General features: G+C 42.6%; 1 long non-coding RNA gene across 4 annotated transcripts in view; it reads left to right on the top strand.

The window, feature by feature from the left end:
* Window positions 1-21,947, top strand: part of LOC136439099 (uncharacterized) — a 41,688-nt gene that overhangs the window by 18,373 nt on the left and 1,368 nt on the right. The window lies entirely within an intron of this gene.

Genomic DNA, 21,947 nt, shown 5'->3' with positions numbered 1-21,947 from the left:
AACAGCTAGGGTTAATCATAAAACCAATGTCTGTTGCACAATTGTCAGAAGTCATCAACCTCTGTCAGCCAGTAGAACAGTCTCGCAGGAACACTTATTCTAAATGTGAAGGGAAACTGATCAACTGCTGTATTGTGTTTGAAGGGGGAAGAAGATATGTCATGCCTTGTTTGGTCATTACACACTTACAGCAAAGAAGAAGTCAGTTCAACTTACAGCCTTGTCTGTTGTTTTATTGCAAGCCTGTTTTGTAAAGGAGGGCACTTGAGGTAAAATGGTAACTATAGAACATCTTATTACGGTAATTTATAACAGGACACAACAAGAAATCAACATGAAATATCTTAAGTTTTTGTAAATTTCTTATTCTATTTGTTATTGTGAATTTCTTGTTAACGTTAATTCTGTCCGTGCATTTTCCTGCAAGCCCGTGGGACCAACTTTGGACCCGGCAACATTATTGCTATATAGTATCAAATATCAGCAATATATATACCTTCATTCAATTTTGCTAGGGTACATTCAGATGTGTACTATCTGAAAACCCCATGCAAAAAAAGTTTTACCTTTAAGTCCTACCAGTGAAAAGTGAAAAATGTTTTACAGTATCTGGAAATAAGTGAATAGTAAGAATACATTCAAAGTCAATAAAGACGAAATACTTTTGATTAGAATTAATCCTACATATATTTTCCTTCATGAAAAAAAGAGCTTCTCCAGTCAAAGGATTTGTCAGCAAAAGCCAACTAACATTCATTACAAGACCTTTGGTACTACAACAACCTATACAAGCCTACATGCATTGCTGGCTTCCTGGATGGACGCAATGCTGGACAGACAGCTCTGCAGCAGCCACTGATATTGTTTTATCATGTAGAGAGGCTCCCCTAGTGACATCCTCTAGATCATCATGCCAGACATAAAGAAGAGTAATGCACTTAATAAAAACTAGATGATAAACTTGTCAATGGACCATTGTAAAATATGTGTCTTTCCTCTAATCCATTTGCAAATAAAGTGGAATGAAACCTCTTATTGCTCCGCCAGCATTTAATCATTGCCGTGTAAAGGCATAACAGCATATGGCATTATAAAAATAAATGACACTTCTCTGCAAGAACGAGCAATGAATGTTTATGAAACCGTCTCGCATGGCAAGTTATAATGAATAATCTGCCAATCCAGCCTGGCTCCACTTCCAGCCAATATTAGAAATTAATAGATTCTTTGACATTTCATCAGAATTTATTGAGTGAGAATACAGGGTGTTATCGGGAATGAATACCGGATTACACAAGTAATGAGCCTGAAAATAAATATCTGGTTACTCTAACAAATTACTGTAGCCACAAGGCCATTTGTCATCTGAGGTTGACTGGTTTTACGATTACTCCAGGGGCTTCTTGGATTGACTTTTCTACCCCAAAATGTAACAGATTTGGGTCAGAGTTCTGACAATGAGGGACCTGAACTTACCCTGCCACCTTATCGTAATTGCTTTGACTCTAAGCTAAGCAGGATACTTAGTTGTGTAGTTCAACAAGGTCACATGAAATAAAAGAATGCAACTGATAGACAATATTATTTGCCTTTGTATTATAAGTATTGAATGCAGGGTAGTGTTCTACTGCTTTGAACAACTGGGAAAACTTCCAAGTCTCATTCTTCAAACGAAATTTATAATGATAGTGGCCTTATAATGACAGGTAGATTTTCCAAGATAACCAGTTGTTATTTGCTCTGTATCAAATCTTCATGTACCCTAAGTCAGCCTAACTGACCGGCATCCTGGAGGCTCAGGATGGCGGCCAAGCCAATGTCCTCTGATCCATTTTCTGTACGAAACATTGATTTAACCCGTTAAACTATTTATTGCCAGATAGATGACTTCTGGTTTATTCATTGCCAATCCATTTGCAAAGGTTAATACAGGCTTGTCAAACAGAGCTTTCTAATATCTTGGTGCTGTCTGCTCGGCATATTTTTATGAGTCCAGATTTAATAATTAAGAGGAGATATGATATGTAGATGTTTGTCATGCTTCCTTCTTGTGTTCAATATAACTGCAGTGCTGTGACAGATGTGGACATGACAAGGGGTTAGTAGTGGAGAGGCCTACAGCGGAATTACCATGCATTTTACATAGCCACAGTAGCCCTGCCATACAGCCCTTTTAACCTAATGAAACTTTTACTGAACAAAGGATTGGCTTGCTGGCAATTAGTATGGTAGGGCAAACATGTGTCGACTATTATGTGTGGACACAGATATGTCTTCATTTGTCACTGTCCAAGGAAAGGGGGCCATCTAAAAGTTTCATCAGTTAAGGGCATGACAGAAAGTTCAATCATCCTGCCATCTTGCCCTCAATTTCTCAGACTTCCTCTTTGTCTGCATTTTCGTAATCTTTTCATGACCCACATAGAGTGAACTTTGGTTAATTTTCATTAAAGATGGTAAGTTTGAAATGAATAGTCATTGGTAGATGACCAGTACACAACTTACCGCTCAAAAATCGTTTTAACATCATTAATTAGAATTTGGTGATATCCTTCACTCCAATGTCCAGTGCAGTATCAAAATGTAATCAGTAGATTGGAAGCATCATCATCAAGGAAAGTGCTTTTTTTAAAATTCCATGTCGTTAAGTTGAACCAAGGAGGTTTTAATCTTCATAAAGCCTCCTTGGATAAACTCTCTGTTTTTCAGCACTTAAATTAGGTCCGCATTTGCATACCTGGAGAATGGACAAAACTGGATACATTAGAGAATTAGAGTGAAAAAAATCAATCGTCAGCATTCCTCAAGCCAAGCAATCATTGGGAACAAATTGAGCTAATTTTCCAGCAGGTTTCCCAGACGTAATGCATGTTTTAGTAGCTTTTTTCATAAGATTGCCTGAGCTGACGTTCCGCTTGTGAGCAGAGGTTATTGATTGCAGTGATAATGTTTGCCCCAACCAAAGGTGCTGGTGGTCAGATAGCGCCGATGCCCTGATGGTGACAGTGAAAAATTAAGCAGATAACCTATCAACACTGTTACAATCGGGGGATACACATTCGCCACCGATTGCCTTTGGATTAAAAGTTGGATCGAGGCATAATTTCCTGGCCGTAAATGGAAAAGTCGATGGACATTTGCCCTGCTCCTAGTCTGATATGGAAGGTGTGACCACCTTTTGTCCACAGGCCACAAAGGAAATTGATTGCCAAAATTACATTGGGCTGCAAGTCTAGATATTTGCTGATTACAAAGGCCGGGTGATATCTACATGCAGCCGTGGTCATACGGACATGGCTGGACAACGGGAGATTATTAACCTTTCACATGTTGGACAAAAAATTGATGTGGGCTCCTCAGATCAGGGGAAGCTGGGGACATGGGTTCCAAGATAAGCCAAATGTTCCCCAGTATTATCTGTTGTCGTCTGGAGTGCAGGGATAACCTACATCAAAGTACGGGATGGGATCGTAAATAAATAGCTTTGAGCAACGGACGTAGCAGCAGGCCTTTAATCAAGCAACATGCAAGCTGACCACTCTTCACCTGTATGTTGGGCTGCTTTGAGCTCAGATTGGGAATCGTGGTAATTCTTTTTTCCGTTTACGAAGTACAGACAAATCCTAACACAGCTCAATATGCTTACGATTGCTACATTGTTGTTCCATCAGCAAGGTCTTCTCTCTCAGAAGGCGACGCGATTCAGCATTTTCTCTCCACCCTTTGCAGGCTCCTCCCTAATGCGTTCACAGAATACTGTTTGGAGTGTCCGTGGGGCAATCATTTCAATCTAAAGTTTTCATGCAAGTTTTATATCATGCCTCATTATTAAGTTAGCTGTTCCTCAAAGCCTGGAGGTGGGTGCTGTGTCCCTGTGATCTGGTGATCACGATTGTATTTCCTTCTCACCTTGTGGCTTCCATGCGCCATTTCTTTTGTCCCCCGGGCAATCAACAGCTAGCTTGCTCTATTGCAGCCTTGGCTTTTATTCAATATCTGAATCTCGTGCCTACAAGGGTTGGAGGAGGGCACAGTGTCTTTAAGTTGTATTTCTTCCACCCCGTGCTGTTGCCATGCACAATTTCCCATGCCCAGCGGGTACGTGCTTCTTTGCAGGCCTTTCCCACCCTGACATTGATGGAGTGCAGCTCCTTCTCCTAACCTGTGAGTGGATCTCTCCCACCTCCACCCATCCTCCTCAGGGTCCAGCCTGTTGCTTCCTCCTGCTGACCTGCATAATCCCTCTGTGAGCTTTATCTCATGCCCCCATGCTCTTTGGTCAGCAGTTAATTCTACATCATAACTTTTTCCACAGGCATCCCATCCCACCCCATGTCACTTCCCTGACACAATGTATAAGACATGGTGAAGGACAATAAACCTAACTCTGCAGCAGTGGCCACCTTAGATTTTAATGGGGTATGAACTCTTCCACAGGTTATAATCTCCACCATCTCTTCCCCACAGGGGTCCCTATCTTTGACATGGCAAGACCTCTGACATTGATTGAACACTTCACTTTACCTGATCATCACCCATGAGAGGGGCTGGGTTCATCCTTCAAACCTGGACATTACCTCGAGATTGAACATTCGCCCCACTGACGTGTTGGGAGTTCTGATCCGACCACCACCTCATCATGTATTGCGTGCCTTTCCTTTTGTTCTGCTGTGTGTGGAGCATCTCTTCTATGTTGCTACTGGATGTTTTCAAAGTTTTATGAAAACAGAGTTTGTCTGCAAAGTTTAAATCTCAATAGTCTGCCTACTGTATTTGAAGATATCCAGAGCAACAGATGTACAATGAATTCAATAAAAGTGCTGGTATCTTTATGAAATCAGAGTGGTTCAGAAATTGCTTCAGAAAACCAGAGTGGTGGAATTGTACTCTCAAGGTGCTACGGACACTGGAGTAATTCAAATTTAGATCCATTTGGTCAGTTAAAGTCAGTCCCTAGAAAGGCTTTTGCAAATGACTTATTTAGTTTAGGAAATGTCAGATTTTTCAAACAATATATTTCATACTGATGAACTGCAATAATCTTTGTATACCGAAGCATTATTTAAGTTTTGTTGAAAAATGATCATGCATTTAAATCGTGGTGCACAGACCTTATTTTGATATCTTTTATGTCTTCCCACCCCATTACACCTGGCATCAGTCTCCTGACACATATCTGAGGATCTTCATGTGTGACAACTGTCTTTCTCACTGTCGTACCCCACCCCATTGTATGGAGCCCTGAAATATTTATCTGCCCATTTATCTGGTCACTATAGTCACATTAGTGCAGGAAAATATGCCAGGAATGCTCATGGGACATTAGATGGATATTTGCCCATTGCTATAAAAACCTTTAATGTCATCATCAATCTTTCATGGTTGCAAAAATACACGAGGAACATTTCTGATGTATACATGTTGTTTAATCCATGCTTGGATCTAATCAGATCTGGAAAATGTAAGATATAGCATGTCATTCCTGCAGTGTCTCCTCTGGGATTTTGTCTGTCCCTGTCATTTTCTGTTGTGTCATGTTCAAAAGTTTATGTTGGACTGAAACTTTGAAGCTTCCGGAAGCAACTGTTAATGGAACATTTTATGGACCCCATTTGACCACCACTAAAGTGCTGAATTCAGTTTACTAACTGATACATGTCAGAAAACAACTCAATATTCCTAATCCCATCTGTATGATCTTAGTATGATCTTTTCTCAAGTACAAAGATTAATGTATTCCATGTCTGCTTGCTATGAGCTCATACACACACCATACCTTCATTGGTTACAGAGTGAGACAGCAGGGACAAGGAAGGCACAAGGTCGTCCCCAAGGTGTTAGAGAAGTCAATGGAGCTGAAGACAGTGTCATGTCATAAAAAAGGCACTTAGTGTCCCCAGGTGACCACTCTGTCATTCCTGCATAAGTGACAAGGACATGAAGTCTTGAATTATGGACAAGTGGAAGAAGAGTACTCGGGCACACCTGTAAACCAGAGAACATCTGTAGTTTCTCGTAGATGTTACAGTAATGGAGGGCCCATTGGTCAGTCCCATTCATGCCAAAGACAAGGATAGTTTCATCCTAGGAACTGGCAGAAATGGAATCTATTTATGTGATAGTGGGCAATACGTTTTCTTACCTATTTTTTTGCAAGGACCTAATTTGCACATAATTTGCATATGTTATGTAAATGTGTGAGTCATTTGCATAATAAGTGATAAAATGATTAATTGAATTCTGCCAAAGGATAGGATGTTTATCCATACAATATACAGAATAGGTATTTTAATTAGAAAAGAAAACCAAAGTACATTATGCTAATCACAACCTTATTTACATAATAATTGAGACAAGATGAAAGTAGAAATTTACAAGAGTTTTGATATCTCAAGGAGGTGTGAGATCTCTGAACTCCTGCTTTTAAATGTGATGGGTGACTTTTGTAGCTTGAAAGTGCAAAGTTTTTTAAAAAATTTTGATGCAAGCACCTGTATCAATTGGGTATGAAAGACTTTGCTTGCATGAGATCTTTTGCACTCAAACTCCTTATACTTGCAGAAGTGTTTGACACACACATACAGTGCATATGGCAGATGTGCTTGCTATGAAAGTCATCAGAGACTATGATAAAAGGTGGGCAAATTGATGTAGGAAAGAGTCAGGAGGGATTCTGGTGCGCGATGACAATAGACTAGGCCAGGTAAGTTCATGGGCTATTCATGGACTTTTGCTATTGTGCAGCAGCTGTGCATAATGCAGGAGGACATGCAAATGGTACAGCCATATCAATTAGCACAGGAACAAAGAACACAGCGACAACACAGTGGAGAGTTCTATGTCCCCTGCTCATGCAAAATTGATCAAACGTTCAAATGGACATCCGTGAGTTATGGCTACACTTGCAGAGTTATTAAAGAACAAATGGCTGTATTCAGACTGGTGGTTTTGTGTGCTGATCCTAATTCAGTTTTGACCTGGTTGGGAACCCCCTCTGGGGAATAATAAGTTGATAAAGCAAAGTACCCGCAGATATCACAGATGGACACAAGTTCAACAATAGTAACACTAATCACTTGTCACAACTGGGAGTATAGTTACAGCTAGGAGGGATGAACTAGGAGGTACTGTTGATGGTGGATATGGTTTAGTGTTCTTTTGAAATGCCTACCTGCTCAATATTTGGAGATTTTAAGTAAGGTAGCAAACTAAGTACAGTCAAACCTGCCCAAGAAGACCACGCACCCAGGAGACTGTTAAAAATCTGGTATATGTGGACCGGTGGTCACTATAGACAGGATTATTTATGCTTGTATCAATGGGAAAGAGGGATCACCAAAAAGTAGTTGCATTGGCCAGGTGATCCTTATGTAGCAGTGGTCACTTGTACAGATTTTGACTGTAGTGTATACTGTCTGACAAAGAGCCGATCTTAATCCTCATAAGTACATGCGCTGTCATAGTCTACTTTAACTGAAAAACAATCTCCTTCGGTGGGCAGTGTGCCTAGTTGTAATGTCTATAGAGCCATTTTCTTAGCATGGATTCAACTGTATCGAATATCCACCTGTCCACGTAATCTCTTATTTGGTCAACACAACCATCCAGTGACAACTTGTGCAACACAGTTGCTGTACTGACAGTGCTCAGTGTCTGTGTCTGTGTCCCTAGATAGTAGAATTTCATTTTTCACCATCCGTACCTATTTCATGTAAAATGACCAGAGGACCATTTCCTAATTTTCTTTATTGGCAATGTATTGGTGTCCCTAGATTGACCTCATAAAAGTGCTAGTACCCCAGGAAGCTGAGCAGACATCTGTAACCCCTCCCCAGACAACTGTAGGGTCTGTAATCCAATTATCAGTGTTGGGTTTGTCAGGGTCTGATGGGGGCCAGTGGGCGGGTCAACAGTTCTTGGCTCCTGTAGGGCTTAGGGTGTGGCTGAGCCGCTTCCGACACACTTAACAAACACAGGTAGGGTGGCCAGGTAGGATCACTCAACAGGGGGTGGGGAGAATTAAGGGGAATGTTTGACAGGAGTAACAGTTTCTAGGGATTGGTGTTGGAAAAGTTTACAAGTGTCGGAGAATGACACTACTCCTGCAGTGTGCAATATAGAGAAATGTTACCGGGTAAAGCTCTTAGAGATAATGTTTCTGAACCTTACCTATATGGAACCTAGATTTGTTCTGGGATTTCATGATGACACAGTAGTAGTTATTAAAAGTTATCAAAAGTTGCTATAAGTATGATTTTTGTGGGGTCAGTTATAGAATCATTAGTTCTTCTAAGCCAAAAGCCAATTTCTCTGCTGGGCTCCTCCTTCAGTATGTTTCTTTAAGAGCATTTGTGGCTTTGCTAACAAAGACTCAGGAAATGATGAGGTGAAAAGTTCAGGTAGAAACCACAGGAGGAAGTTTATCCAGAGATGTCAAACAACCTAAACCCAGTGCTCAGGATTTCCACTGTAGAAAAGAGCACTAAAACTGTTAGTAAACATGTTGACAGTAGATTTTGCAGGGGCTTACATGGCTAAGTAGGGCTTACTGGGTACCTGCCTTTTGTCTGCCAGGTAAACAGATTGGAGGTGTTTTTACACTGTATTGTTGGAGGGACTTAGTGTCTTAGCACCTCTGTGTTGATACCCATTTGGCAGATTAAGACGGATGGAGGAATGGGCAACTAACCCAGGGCTGACCTCACCTTACATATACAGTTTAGTGTTGTCGTTGACAACAGGGTATCGGATTTCTACAATGTGGGAAAAGGGCAAATTCTATTGTCTCCAGTGAAGACAAAGTCACATTTTTACAGGCTTTTTTTCAGGGAAATGATGATATTTGGATTTGCAGAATATCACGTCTTTTTATGACATCTTAGACCCCGTTCATACTAAGTCGCCCGAATCGCTGAAATTGCCGAAGCCGCATTACTGTGGCCTAGTATGAACGCTCCAATTCGCAAACACCCGATGCGCATCCCAGCGAATCTACCTCCAGGAGGTGGATGACTACCGACTTGGCTGCATTATGGCTTAGTATGAACACTCCAAGTCGCTCGATGTGCATCGGGCGCATTACTTTCCATATTGACCCGGACATGGTTCAAGGGGTCATATGTGACGTCAGCCTCGATTTCCGCTTATTTGATGCCATAATACGATATTTGCCTACCTCCTAGCTTGTTCAAGTTGTTGGAATATTTCGCGGAAATATGGCAGAATCGGGAGATTTTGGCGTCTGGGGTGATGAAGAGACACGCATGCTCATGGCCATCTTCTGAGATGTGGGGATACAGACGAAACTTAAGCGATCTTACGGGAACAAGAGTGTGTATGAGGAAGTAGCGATTTTACATCTTGTGCTCGTGTGACCCCTGGTGTGAAGGAATGTGGCTTTGGCGATTCGGGCGACTTGCGCTGCTTAGTATGAACGGGGTCTTAGTCATGTGACTGTGTCGTAAAATTGGCGTCATAAGATTTCTATCTAAATAATTCTCACATTTCGTACAACAAGGCTTTCCTGTCTGTTACATTTAACCTCCAACTCCTTTATAATATCTCATGATTCTTCTAGATTACACATTCATTTAGAAATACAATGAATCCAATCTTTCTGTGTTGGGATCAAATTGTTGAATAAACTGTGTGTCATTGACTGCTTACAGGGTTCCCATTATTCCTGGCTGTACTCAAACATTGGAGACATTGAAGGAACTTGCTAATGAACTCCACAAACCCTTCAAACAGTATGAAAATATCCAAATATAGTATTGATAAACACAAAATGCTAGGAATATGCTAACTTTTTCTACTACAAACACAACATCTACAGGGAGCACTTTGGGGAGAAGTTGGTGATCAATGTGCCTGATTCATGCACGGTACCAGCACAATTGGATCAATAGCCTCCCATCAGAGATGGATTTTACAGTTGATTTACTTTCCCTAACTGCTAAACCTGATTCAATATGTCTCCATTACATGCAGGCCATAGTGAAGATTCAGAAGATCTATTCTATAGTGCTTAGAGTAAGATAGAGAGCTTGAGTTAATGTGACAGATAGAGCAGTTAGTCGACTGCAAGTAAACTGGGCAGTCTGAAGTATAAGGTGTCTCGTCATCATTATATCCTGTTACCGATCATTCTTTATCATTTATTCAACATAGACGTACGATATATTTTGGACATTTAAAATGAATAGTACCAGGATTCAACACCAGGTGACAATATAGTGTTGAAATCTGAGGAATTCATGTACAGACCTTTTCTAAAAGATTTCTGAGCTGACTGTATTCCAGTATTTACTACTTTAAACATTTCTGTTTTGTTCCTTTGAAAAAAAATCCCATAGTCTAGCACAAGTAAATTCAGTTACTTGGTCTTAAATTAATGTGTTGGACTTGTCTAGATTAGAAAATGGTGTTTCAATGGGGACACATGACCAACCTTTTCACAGCATGTAATGTTGGAAGGCCAGACCCATCCCTTCTGCCTATATTACCTTCTTTACCCACTGCCATTCTTTTCCACCTGTCGTGGCTGCGGCTTCAGACTGTATCCTCTGTTATTCATGTGTTCAGCCAGACAGCTTGCCTCTGCTTCCAGTCATAATGCATCACTAACATGACATATGGCTGAATAATACTGCAGAAATAAAAATGGTGGGGTTACAGTGGGGCATGTTGACATCAGCAGAAATGGATGTTGTGTCGTGGCATCTGCCCTCCCTCCCTGCCTTTCCAATTAACCAAATGCCTCCTGTCTATTTGACTGGAGCCATGACAGACTGTAGACAGTGACGTTATTACATAGATACACAGGCTACCCCGCCCTGCCACTTAATTGAATTAGCAGCTGTGTGGTGGTTGTGCCAACCAGGTTGGGTGGTGCTGGGATGGACAGAAGCACTGCACAAAGCTGATTAGATTTGATCCCAGGTTTTATAGTGATTACTTCCCTCCCTATAATCTAATGACATGACATTGGAACTGTGGTCCCGTCTCACGTATTATCAGCTTGATGTCATCTCGGCGACATCCCGACATTTGTTCTATTGTTCTTACATTGTAGACATTGATGAACGCTGAATAATTCAAGCTGTGGAGATGTTCCAAGCTGTGTATGATTACCAGCAAATTTCATTACATGCCCATATCAGACATTCTATATGTTCTGCTATTATTTATCTTCCCAATACTTGACATGATTAGCATTGAACAGGTTTGCTCTTTCCATTTATCAGGAGATGGATGGGAGGCTTTAATCTTTTTACAGGGCTCCTGTCTCCTCACATAATGAACTTGTAAGCATATCAGCAGCTAAGTTGATTTCCTGATGGCAATGGTGTCATTTACAGCACTTTCTTTTCTGCCATTTCCTGTAGAAGGGCATTAAGTCAGGTTGGAGAGGCTGATTTGATTCGGTAGGGCCGTTTTAATGGCCGCTGTTCATAAGGTTTGTGAGGCTGTCATTAGTGGGGTAGCTGCCTGTGCTCAAGCTAGTCATCAGAATTAATGTTGTATAGTTTAGTTTGCACAGTCTGCTGGACTCTTCATGCTGCACATGACTTGCAGTGTGTTTCTGCCACATTTGACAGGTTGGATGGGTAGAAGATTACAGTATAAATGTTTGATGTGAAAAGCTTTCAAACTCTAAACAGCCTTCTCTTGGTTACAATGACTGTTTCAAATTTTGATATGCTACACAAAAGGCTTGCATAGATACCCATTCATATTTGTTCAGGTTGATATGTCATTCTGTATTTTTTCTTTTCAAATAAATGTACAGTGCCCAGGTAATTGTCTGTCTGGTTAGCCTGGTCCCAAGTATACTTCTAAATATGTTTTTTGTCAAACTTTGCAAAGTTTGAAGCAGCTGCAAGAAATAGCTTGTATTGTTTCCATTTCTTGCAAAATGATGGTACATGTTAAAAGAGCAGAAACTGAATGGTTGCAGAGCAAAATATTGATAACATAAACTATGCATTTGTTCTTCCAACATTTTGGCCCACGCTTTTCCAATTAGAATTAATTCAACATTTCTTATCTCACAGTATTCCATACTCTCCTCTACAACATATTGTAGTTATTTTCCAGGACCAGTCCCACCTCTGCTGCTGCCCAGTGCACACAGTCTACTACTAGTATCCATCAAGGCTTCCACTGACAGACAACCCCACAGGTGCTTCCTGGGAAGAAGTAAAACGGGGTAAATCTGTTCTGCACCTCGCAGCAACCCTCTGAATCCCTCAACATTTGTTTGGATCAATGGCGGCAAATGAGCAAAATAAATCTCCCAGCTTGTGTCGGACTACTCTGTGGGTTTAATGATGCCATAAAGATCCAACTGGTCATTAGAAGCTGTTCTCCACCGCCCACTGTGCTTGTTATTACACCACTACAAATTGCCCAGTGAGTTTGAGCAGCACAATTGGCTCCCTTGGCTGCACTTTACTTGGAACAGATCCAGTAACTGATATTGTATCTTTCAAAGCTGTTTACATTTGTCTGGTATATTGAAAAAGACGTATGTATTGACTACACATGCAGAGAAAGGGATCAAAAGGCAGACATCCATGAACCTTTATTTCCTAGTATTATAGTAAAAAAATAAAAGAGGTTTATGGTGTGTCAGAGTTTGGCCTACTAATGGTAGCTCCTGTGGTGTGTGGAGACCTCTAATGTCCGCCAGTCCTTCTGTGTGCAGGGAAGTGTCAGAACCACTATTAACCAGTGGACTTGATGCTCAGCAGGTCACTGACATTTAGGCCATGTTGTTCTGCCCTGCCGCCTCCCCGCCGCCATCTTGATGATGACACAGAGACGCCCGCCCACAGCAGGACCCTCTGCTGTCAAGTCCACTCTGTAAGAACAAAGTCAACTGGACAGTTTGCCAGGGCAAGTCAGCAGTAACAAGCAGGTCAATTATCCTGACAAGATAGAGGTTCATGTAGAAGCTGTAAAGGTCTCATCTGAACAGAGCTGTAATTGTGCGTGTGCCAATTGGTGGCTTGTCATTACAAGTGTTTAACGATCCTAACGATCTTGAGGTGTATGAGAATAAGTGGATCTGCACCCTGAAGATAATTGGGCCATACATCAGCCACAATTAGCTGGCCTGGCTGGGGCGCCCCCTGTGCTCCTAACGAGCATTTGGTGCATGATAGAAGCAGGAACTCTCTTCATTCCCACCCTGGGACTCCATTGCCCAGCAGTAATGGTGATTTGTTACAAGAAAGTTGCATGAAGCCCGAGCAGGTATGTACTAATTGGACAGTGTTTGGAAACTTGTAACAGCGATTACAGGGGTGAGTACCATATATCATGGGTACATCCTGCGGTAACTACAGCCTGGGGTGAAATCTAGTCTTGCAGAGGGGCAAGACGTTAGAGTGAAGTCATATAACACAGCAGGGCGATCCTGAGAATACTCTAAATCTGTGGTGACAGGTTATACTTTGGGCCAGTAAACTGCCACAGTTACTACCTGCAATGGTCTACCAGGGTTTTTGTGTAACTTGAAATAGGTACAACACAATTACAAGTCTAAAGAATGAACAATGTTAACCATATTAAGAACATATGGGCATTGTATAAATCATTTTTACTAGTCAGCATGGCTACAAAAGAAATTTTCAACAAATTTACATTTGGGAGTAGAATAATTACCATTGAGGTAAGAATGGACCAATGGTACTCTAGGATGACATCTGGATGATATGAATCTTTTTCAAAGATGTTATCAATATTAAAATGTAACTGTTCTGCTTGGGCTTTGATTGAAAATTAAAATGCAGTGATTTACAATAAAATTGACTGTATAGTATCTGTGATTTTACTTGTGCAGTTGTGTTCGAGACACAGCACACTCCTCACTGTGAAACATACACATTATCATCACTCCATAGTTAAGATCCTATGTCATAAAATCTCCCCCCTCTTAGCAGCCCTTTAAAGCTGCTGAATGCCTGGTGCACACGATTGGCAACAGTAAAGATAGGTTGTAGTGGCGTGTAAGGTAGATAGAATAGGGGATAATTGATGTGATGGGACCATAACAATGATGAAGGATGGTGTTAGAAGGAGGAACCATCCTGCGAACAAGTGTATGTCCTTGTGTTGAAGTGATAATTGTGTCCGAGTCAGGATGGATGGATAGGATGGCTAAATCGAAAAAGAAATAAATGGCACGACTGCATGCAGAGACATCAATCGCCTTTTCTTTGTTGATAACGCGTCCTTCGGCTGACGCTTACTACAATGCATGAAATGATCATTGACACGATTTTCCATCACCGTCAATTCCAGCGAGGCAAGCGCAAACAATGGGCGAACAAATTAAGATTCCACAATGCGTTCAGAGAGGCAAGAGTGACCTTTCCTGGCAGTATCCTTTTTATGTAAGCTTTCGTGACACAATCTGAACCGAACAACGGTTGTCATCAATTATGTTGAATGCATTAGGGCGCGGGAATCGCCGAGGGAACAATCAAGGTAAGGTGGAAATGTGGTGAAAGCAATGCCAGCAATCATCAGACAGTTGTAAGTGGCACGGCCAATTTTGGCCAGGAATCTCTGCCGAAGCTATAATGTGGGTCACGGCAGTGAGATCAGCAAACGGTCATGACAGCCAGACGGCACCGTGCAGCCGAGCGGGACGCCTTTAAGTCTCTTTCATTCTTGTCTCTGCCACACTAAATCCCCCATGGTTAGCAGCTATATTTACTGCATGAAAGGTAAAATGTATATTTTACTGTTGCTTGTATAACTCATCCCCATATTCCATGAACAAGACTGAGTACGCTTCTATACGTTCCCACTGTGTTGCTAGTTTCAGTTCACACCATGACCGCGAATTTGACCCAGTGGGTCCATACATATTAGATGTCGAATCGCGTCTTCATTGATGATATTCACGGCTGCCAAGTCTACTCTGCCAAGTGGAAATGACACTCACAATATCAGTTGGTCCTGGACCTTCCGGAAAACTTACCGTGTCCATTTGGAGTGTGCGCTAAGAGGTTTTTACCCCCGCCCGTAGTAAAAGAGTCTCTGATAAGACCTTGGTTGGCGTGATGAGTCGGCGGTGCCACGTTTTGAAAGTTTGGCGATGACGGCAGTCCGACCTGAAGTGTGTCATTAACGATAACACCTTAATCAGGCGTGCAAGACATTCAAGAAGCCGCGTAGCTTATCGAGAACGGCACATGTCCTTGGGGCTCCTTCTGTGTCACAGTCATAATACACCATCACGGCGTGCACTGCAAATTTTCGGGTGGATTTTTGATGAGCTGGGCAATATTGTCGTTGACGGAAGCGTGCATATGTATGAAATGGGTTTGATCCATAGGAGTCACCTTACAAAATACGGAAGCTTTGCTTCGATTAAAACTGTATATAAACTTCTTATTTGGCATGCTTTCCGAATGTTAAGTGCTATTTTGTGCTTATCTTGACGTTTTGTGGTCGTACACACACAGCACTCTGAATGAACAATCGTGCATCCTGGCACCGCACCATCGCCAATCATGACTGGAAACGAGCTCGCCGGGAAGGGTAGCTTGCCGCTCCACGACCTAAAAGAAAGAGACAGCTCAGCGTGAATTATTCACACGCGTTATTAAATTGTAAACCGACGGCATCACGCGATGTGACAAGGTCACGCTTGTCTGTGGGTTGCGCCAGCCGAAGTCGCCGTGACCAAACCCTCATAATTAGCCCTGCAACTGAGACCAGTATCAGCGCCGCAGGTGGAAAACATTTGTATCTATAGTCATGACAAGTACAACCGGTGAGATCAATAGCTATGAACGCGCGAAAGCAATTGCATGTGCGTTCTTTCGTGCGGTACACAAAATTTTGCAATTGAATATCAAAGAACTAGGTTGGTGCTTTCCCTGGTGCTGAATCGGCGTTCAACAGTTGCAGTCTTGTTTTCGCCGTTGCATGGGAGGGGCAAACCTCGTTGATGTAAATGCAAATTGCTCATAATGAATGAACACAACATTTGTCCATTGATGTAGACAGGTTCAAGGTCGCCATGAAACATTTCCTATTATTCTTTTGCTTCACACACTCTGACTTTCATCAATACTTGGTGCGTTTTCGTCCTTGAGTGTCTGGCCACCAGCGTTGTTGCCCAAACACAATTGTAAGAAGCTTAATTGTAATTCCTAGTGAAGTCTGAATTTTCCACACATTAACAGGGCAACTGTTTGGTTTGTATATCATAGGGCTTCCTCGGGTTGCCTCGAGGCTTTGAAGTACACTCAACTTAAAAGGTACGAATCGGAACTGAACATTACAGTGTTGACTTTGCTATTACTCCATCATTCCGCAGATAAGTTCCTGTCAGCCTGTTCCCACTCGGTAAACACATTATTTTCTATGGTTATAGACAAGGTCGGTCACTGATTCCTTATTGATACTGAAATTGATAGCGCAGTACAATCTATGCAATATTTAAGCTGCACCTTCCTGGATGGTAAAAACACAGTCCAAGGATGTGTTAAATAATACGTTGTTGTTGTAATGACTAATATGTTTCCCGTCGCTTTAGCGGCTGTTCTCTTGTTTTCTGCTCGTTTCACAGTGCCAGTTTCCAACACTTCATGATGTCCAATGTTCTTTTTGCTGTATGTTATGAAGGCAGCATGTGTTGACTCAACATCACCAGCCAATAAATATATTGACTACATTGAGAGGAATTCATTTGAGAAATGCAGTTTGCTCAATTGTGGCGTCTTGTGGTATAGAATACCTGGTCAGTTTCGGCCTGGTATTAGCGGACTATGATACTGGGACCCCTCGCCAAACAAACAGACGTTAGACAGGATTAGGGGCATCAGTCTGGTATCTTCCAGAGTAGATTCCACCTTACCCTTGTCTACAGAGGAGTCATTCGCGATTCCAGTTGCAGACGAACCCTCCAGCTATGGTCTGTCTAATTCACCTGCTGCAGCGTCGCGGGCAGCGGAAACCAACAGCAGTGGAAAATACTCTATTTGCTGACGCTCCAGGAGAAAACTTCCCCGTGACAAGAAAGACATTTGCTGAGTTTGTTTTTGTAAGGACTTAAGCTATGTGTAGAGGCGGGATCGGTGGAGCCGCGGGCGAGATGTTAGCTGAAGTATGATACATGTGTTGTACATACTGCCGACATCTCCTCCCTGTTCACAGCTGTGTAGTCTACAGTGTAATCCCCGGGCCAAATCAATACCCTGACCTCTAAGAGGGCGCGCACAAGTGTTTTTGGAGAGGTAAAATAATCCCCATTCTTGGGATACTCTGGAGCGGCTGTGCTGATGACACGGGATGATAGTGAGTAATGCCACAGAATAATTATTTTCATTCCTGGCCAGTTTTGGATGAGTTTGTCTAAACTCGTGTGAACTGTACGATGTTACTCCTGTGCTGAAATGGTGAGCAGTCGAAAGACCTGCTAAGTTTTGATGTTGAGGGACTGCCATCATCCAGTGTTGGAGTCTTAAAAATTCTAAACATGACGTCATGGCGTCAAAATGATCACTTGTGGTCTGCTTACAAGGATAGTCTCTCCACTACTGAGTACTGGGAAGTTGACTGCATTTCATGGCATCAGCTGAAATCTATTAAAGTAAATAGCAGAAGTAAGTTCCTGACGTGGGTAAAACCCGTGTGTCTGTCTGTGAGCGGCTCGACTGTTTACCCTGTTGCCAAACATGTGATGGGTGTCAGGGATGAAGAGGTCCGGACCTGTCTGTCATCTCCCGACTCCGCCGCGCCACCACCCAACTAGATCAGAACTCCATAGACCAAATATTGTGGGAACTACGGAGTACATGGCGATGAGGCTCCCCGAAAGTAATGTTTGTTATCGTTGTAGGAACTTGGGATCAATTAAGGAGTCCATTCGTGCCCTTGCGGTATACCTGAGTTACGCACACGCCGTATCTTAAAGGCTTGAGAAGCCAAAACATGATTAAAACTTGACTGGTGTCAAGTTGTAGTACGTTTTATTTACAAGTGCAAGGTGGCGGGGTGGTCTTCTCCATTGGTTCATCAGATGAAGTGACTTTTAGGTTACTAAACAGCGATAGAAACGCGTCTGCTGAAAGGTGCTAATGAATGGTGTTTCTTAGGGAGTATCGTGTCGTCTTTGGGCGGAGGTAAGGAAGCCCTGGCCATGGTAGCAGAAGAAAGTTTAGGGCAAACGACGATTTGCCCTCCCCACCGCGCCTCCTCTCACCCCTGTCAGCGGAGAGCGCCACGGCAGCGGGACCCGGGGGTGATGGCACGTGATCCATGTGCTTATTTTACCGCTGCAGGTTGGATCATTATCGGCAGCAAACTGACAGGGTGAGCCCCTGTGGGCGACAGATTGGAGAAGCTGCCGGAGAAACGTCCGCATCTTCGCCGAGCTTGATTTCCTTAGTGTCAGTCTCCGCGTGACGAGCACAGAGCTGTGGGGGATCAGTGGCAGCTTAAGGATCAGCAAAGGAGATTTGTGTATGAGCCTAATCGTATTTTCTCCTCGTTTAATTCAATAAAGATCATTCCTGTCTAGTAGGCTGCTGTGGCTCTTCTGCTAAGGTAATATCAACTTTGACTTACCTGTCAATCATTGGACTGAAAGGGATGAGTAGAAATGAAAGACCGGTTGACCGAATTCGAAATGGCATTCATATAAGGCAAGAACAAATGCGCCCTGAGAAGATGTTAGCTTTACAAATATAGCTTTTGAAAACTGTATGTTGTCTTTACAGTCAAGTATGATCTAAATACTAGCGATTGTGACGTTTATGAATGTGCCACAGTCTTCTGTCATGACTTTCTATAAGATTTTGAACTTACTGTGGCTTCTGTTCACAGGAAAAGTGCCTCTTGTTGGTATGGAAGCAGCCCTTGTCATATGTCAGCCCGCCCTGCCCTCTGACGTAGTTTGGAGAGAGTGTACGCATCTTGGTGAAGCCAAAATATGTCCAGCTCTCACGAACGACGACACATGCCAGACACACGCGTGACGCTTATCGGCCTTCCCAACTTAGTGCGACATCATTTGCTCGTGTAACTTAGAAAGTTGACATGTACGCACCCAATGTAACACATGGCCGACACCCTGAACACATTTCAGTTTGTATCCAAATGGAGTAATTGCTCGATAAATCTGGCAAGTTTGTAAATTTGCTGTGTCCTGACTCCTGGGTTTGCTTTGACAGGGCCCCGGTACGGTTTGTTGACAGGAGAGTGTTATTCAGAGGAGTGGTCGGCTAAGAACTGGGTTTGTAGAAGCCACGTGCACGGGAAGACCAGTTCTGACCACGTACTTCCGCAAAGGTTCTGCTTCACAAGTCTCATTTCCAAGAATGTTGAAAAGCTTTCAATGATAGTAATCTCTTGACGATTTGCTGTCAGCTGTCTGTCAGCAAAACGAGGATCTATGTAGATTATGTATCTGTGATGGGTTGGGATAAACTCTGCTCTGTGTTACCTAGTAAGGTATTTGACAGATGTTTGAGTCTGTAGGTTCGTTAGGTGTCATTGGTTTGTGGCAGGAACGACGAAAGTCACGTATTTTCCTCCCCACTCACACTGCTTGGAAATCCTATTCCCAAGTTTGTCTACGGTTCGCGAGACGCTCGGCTCCAACACAAGTAGCAGCTAATGCCAACAATAATAACCATACAGACCTGAATTTAGCCACGGGTAAGTAATCAAAGCTGGTGGGAGGGTCAGGCAGTTCTAGATGTGCAGAAGCTAAACTTCGAACAAAAGCAAACGTCGCCGTAAATTTTGTTTGTAAAAATTATGTCACGCACAACTAGAAACACACGTTTACTGTCTGTTGAGACAATATGCCGGAAGCATCCGTTAGGTATCTGTTCAACAGATGAGGAAAAGATTTCCTACATGGTGTGAACCTTACGTGTGTGAAGGATCCCCATGGCCTGTTGTCATTTCATTGACCCTAGCGTCCGATGTCGACATCCCGAACCTGATTTTGAGATTTCCGTTACTCTGTTATTCCAAAGACAAGCATTCCTGCTGCTCAGGAGTTTGAAGCCAACGGAAGCTTCAGCTTCGTTCTTCATAGCATTCCATGGGATAATTTGAGAGGCGAAATTAAATACCCGGTATGTCAACTTACTGGAAGAATGGCCTCCATCGCGTCCGTTATCAAAGAGAGTGCGGCTTAAGAACCGCGCCACAAGTAAGTGGATCTTGTAAGTGAGGCGATGAAAATGTTATGATTGAAAAGTTAGCGTTGTGTTTGGATACCCGGTAGGTACTTGTGCACAATGTTCAGAGGATTGGGTTTTACAGAAGGCCGTACAGCACGGATCAGAATGAAAGCCCGTTCTAACAACTCGCACAATGGGCTGACATCAAGCCCGGCAACGCGAGCCGCTCCCCCGGACTTGTTCTAAGCAGAATTCTGTTTCTTCTTGCTTAATTACATTAGACTTTGTGATTAACTGATCTAGGTCAACATATAGGATACCAATGTAACACCAGTGCGGAAAGCCCACACAACGTCTCCGTTAAAAGACCTTCAGCGTCGTCTGCTGATGATGATCAGGATGCAATGCCTGTACAGTCATAAAACATAACACTGTCTTATCCTCGAAAGGAGAAACGTATCCTACCATTTAAATTCATATTGCCGTATGGATGATGTAATCAGAAGAGTCGCATTAAGATCCCCTCTTAGGAAATGGATTCAGAGATGTCAGGCATCATTTAACTCTCTCCAAGGTTTTCCGTTGACGACAAAGTTGTGAAGGATCCTGGTCTGCCTTTGTTGTTTTGCCATCGTGACACTCAAGACCAGCTTACAAAAGACCTCCCAGTCGCCAACGACTTACTGTTATTCTAAGCTGTGTTTCTTCTGGGGACCTCCAAGTGGTTGTCTTCACATGGCTGACTTAAGAAGTTGTATCACACTTGAGAAGTATTACACGGTGTTTCTCGACTATTGAGAGAACTTACTTAAAAGCCCGTCACTGGTGAATAAGGTGCCAAGAGGCCGCGAAAGTGGCCGATTCCCTCTCAAGAGCTTGTCGATGGCCATGGAAGGGCAAAAGGGAAGGAAACTAGCTTAGGTGGAGTGGGGAAAGGGAATGTTTTGGAGGGTTCTTACTGTCACTGAGAGGGTGAAGAATTTGAGGTAGAGGCCCGTAAGAGGTGCTTAGGAAACGTGTTTTCTATTGCACGATTTTTTCTTAAAAGACGACACAAGCAACAGGTACGAAATAAGATATAGCCTTTTTACACCCAGAATAAAGTAAATACCAACTTGTCATTATCGGAAATATATTTCAGTCTATCATGCGATTGTACAAGGCCATTATGAAGTATTTGTTCACGGTGCTCACTGGCTTGTTCCGCGTCGCCTTGCGTGCAAGTACAACTTTGTACCTTGTTGTAACTGCATTACCCAATTGAGGGGAAAAGATAGAGCCGTGGTCATACATGGCGGTATTTGTCAGCACCGTTGCGTGACACGGAATAATTCATAACAGCATTTGTCAAACAGTTTCAGTATAGTACTCTGCTATCCACGAGAAGACGACAATTGAACCACTGGCAGCTTCCATGGCGAAATTACTATGCTTTGACATGTACAACGATGAAAAACGACTTGAACGGTACAAGGCGATTGATATAGGAGCATAATACCTGACATTGTCCTCAATGTTCACCCAAATTAAAGACAATATTTGCCTAACGCCTGTTGGTAGAATTAGGGGTTATTTTCTTTCCATTATATAAAATGACAGGATAGATTTTCCACTCAAGTTCAAAATTACAGGGTAGTTTTCGTGCAGACGATTCGCTTGTCACAACAGGCGGCAGAGATCTGGGTGGGAGGTCGGGCGGCCCGGATGTTGACTGGTCAAAAGGCGGAGAAAGTTGGACTTGTGAAACTGGTCGCTTGTTGCCGTGTGTTTGTAGTCGCCACTTCA

This window comes from Branchiostoma lanceolatum, chromosome 7 (assembly GCF_035083965.1).
Source record: "Branchiostoma lanceolatum isolate klBraLanc5 chromosome 7, klBraLanc5.hap2, whole genome shotgun sequence".
Taxonomy (NCBI): domain Eukaryota; kingdom Metazoa; phylum Chordata; class Leptocardii; order Amphioxiformes; family Branchiostomatidae; genus Branchiostoma; species Branchiostoma lanceolatum.
The sequence above is the reverse complement of the archived record's forward strand: the minus strand, read 5'-3'. Positions and strand labels throughout refer to the sequence as shown.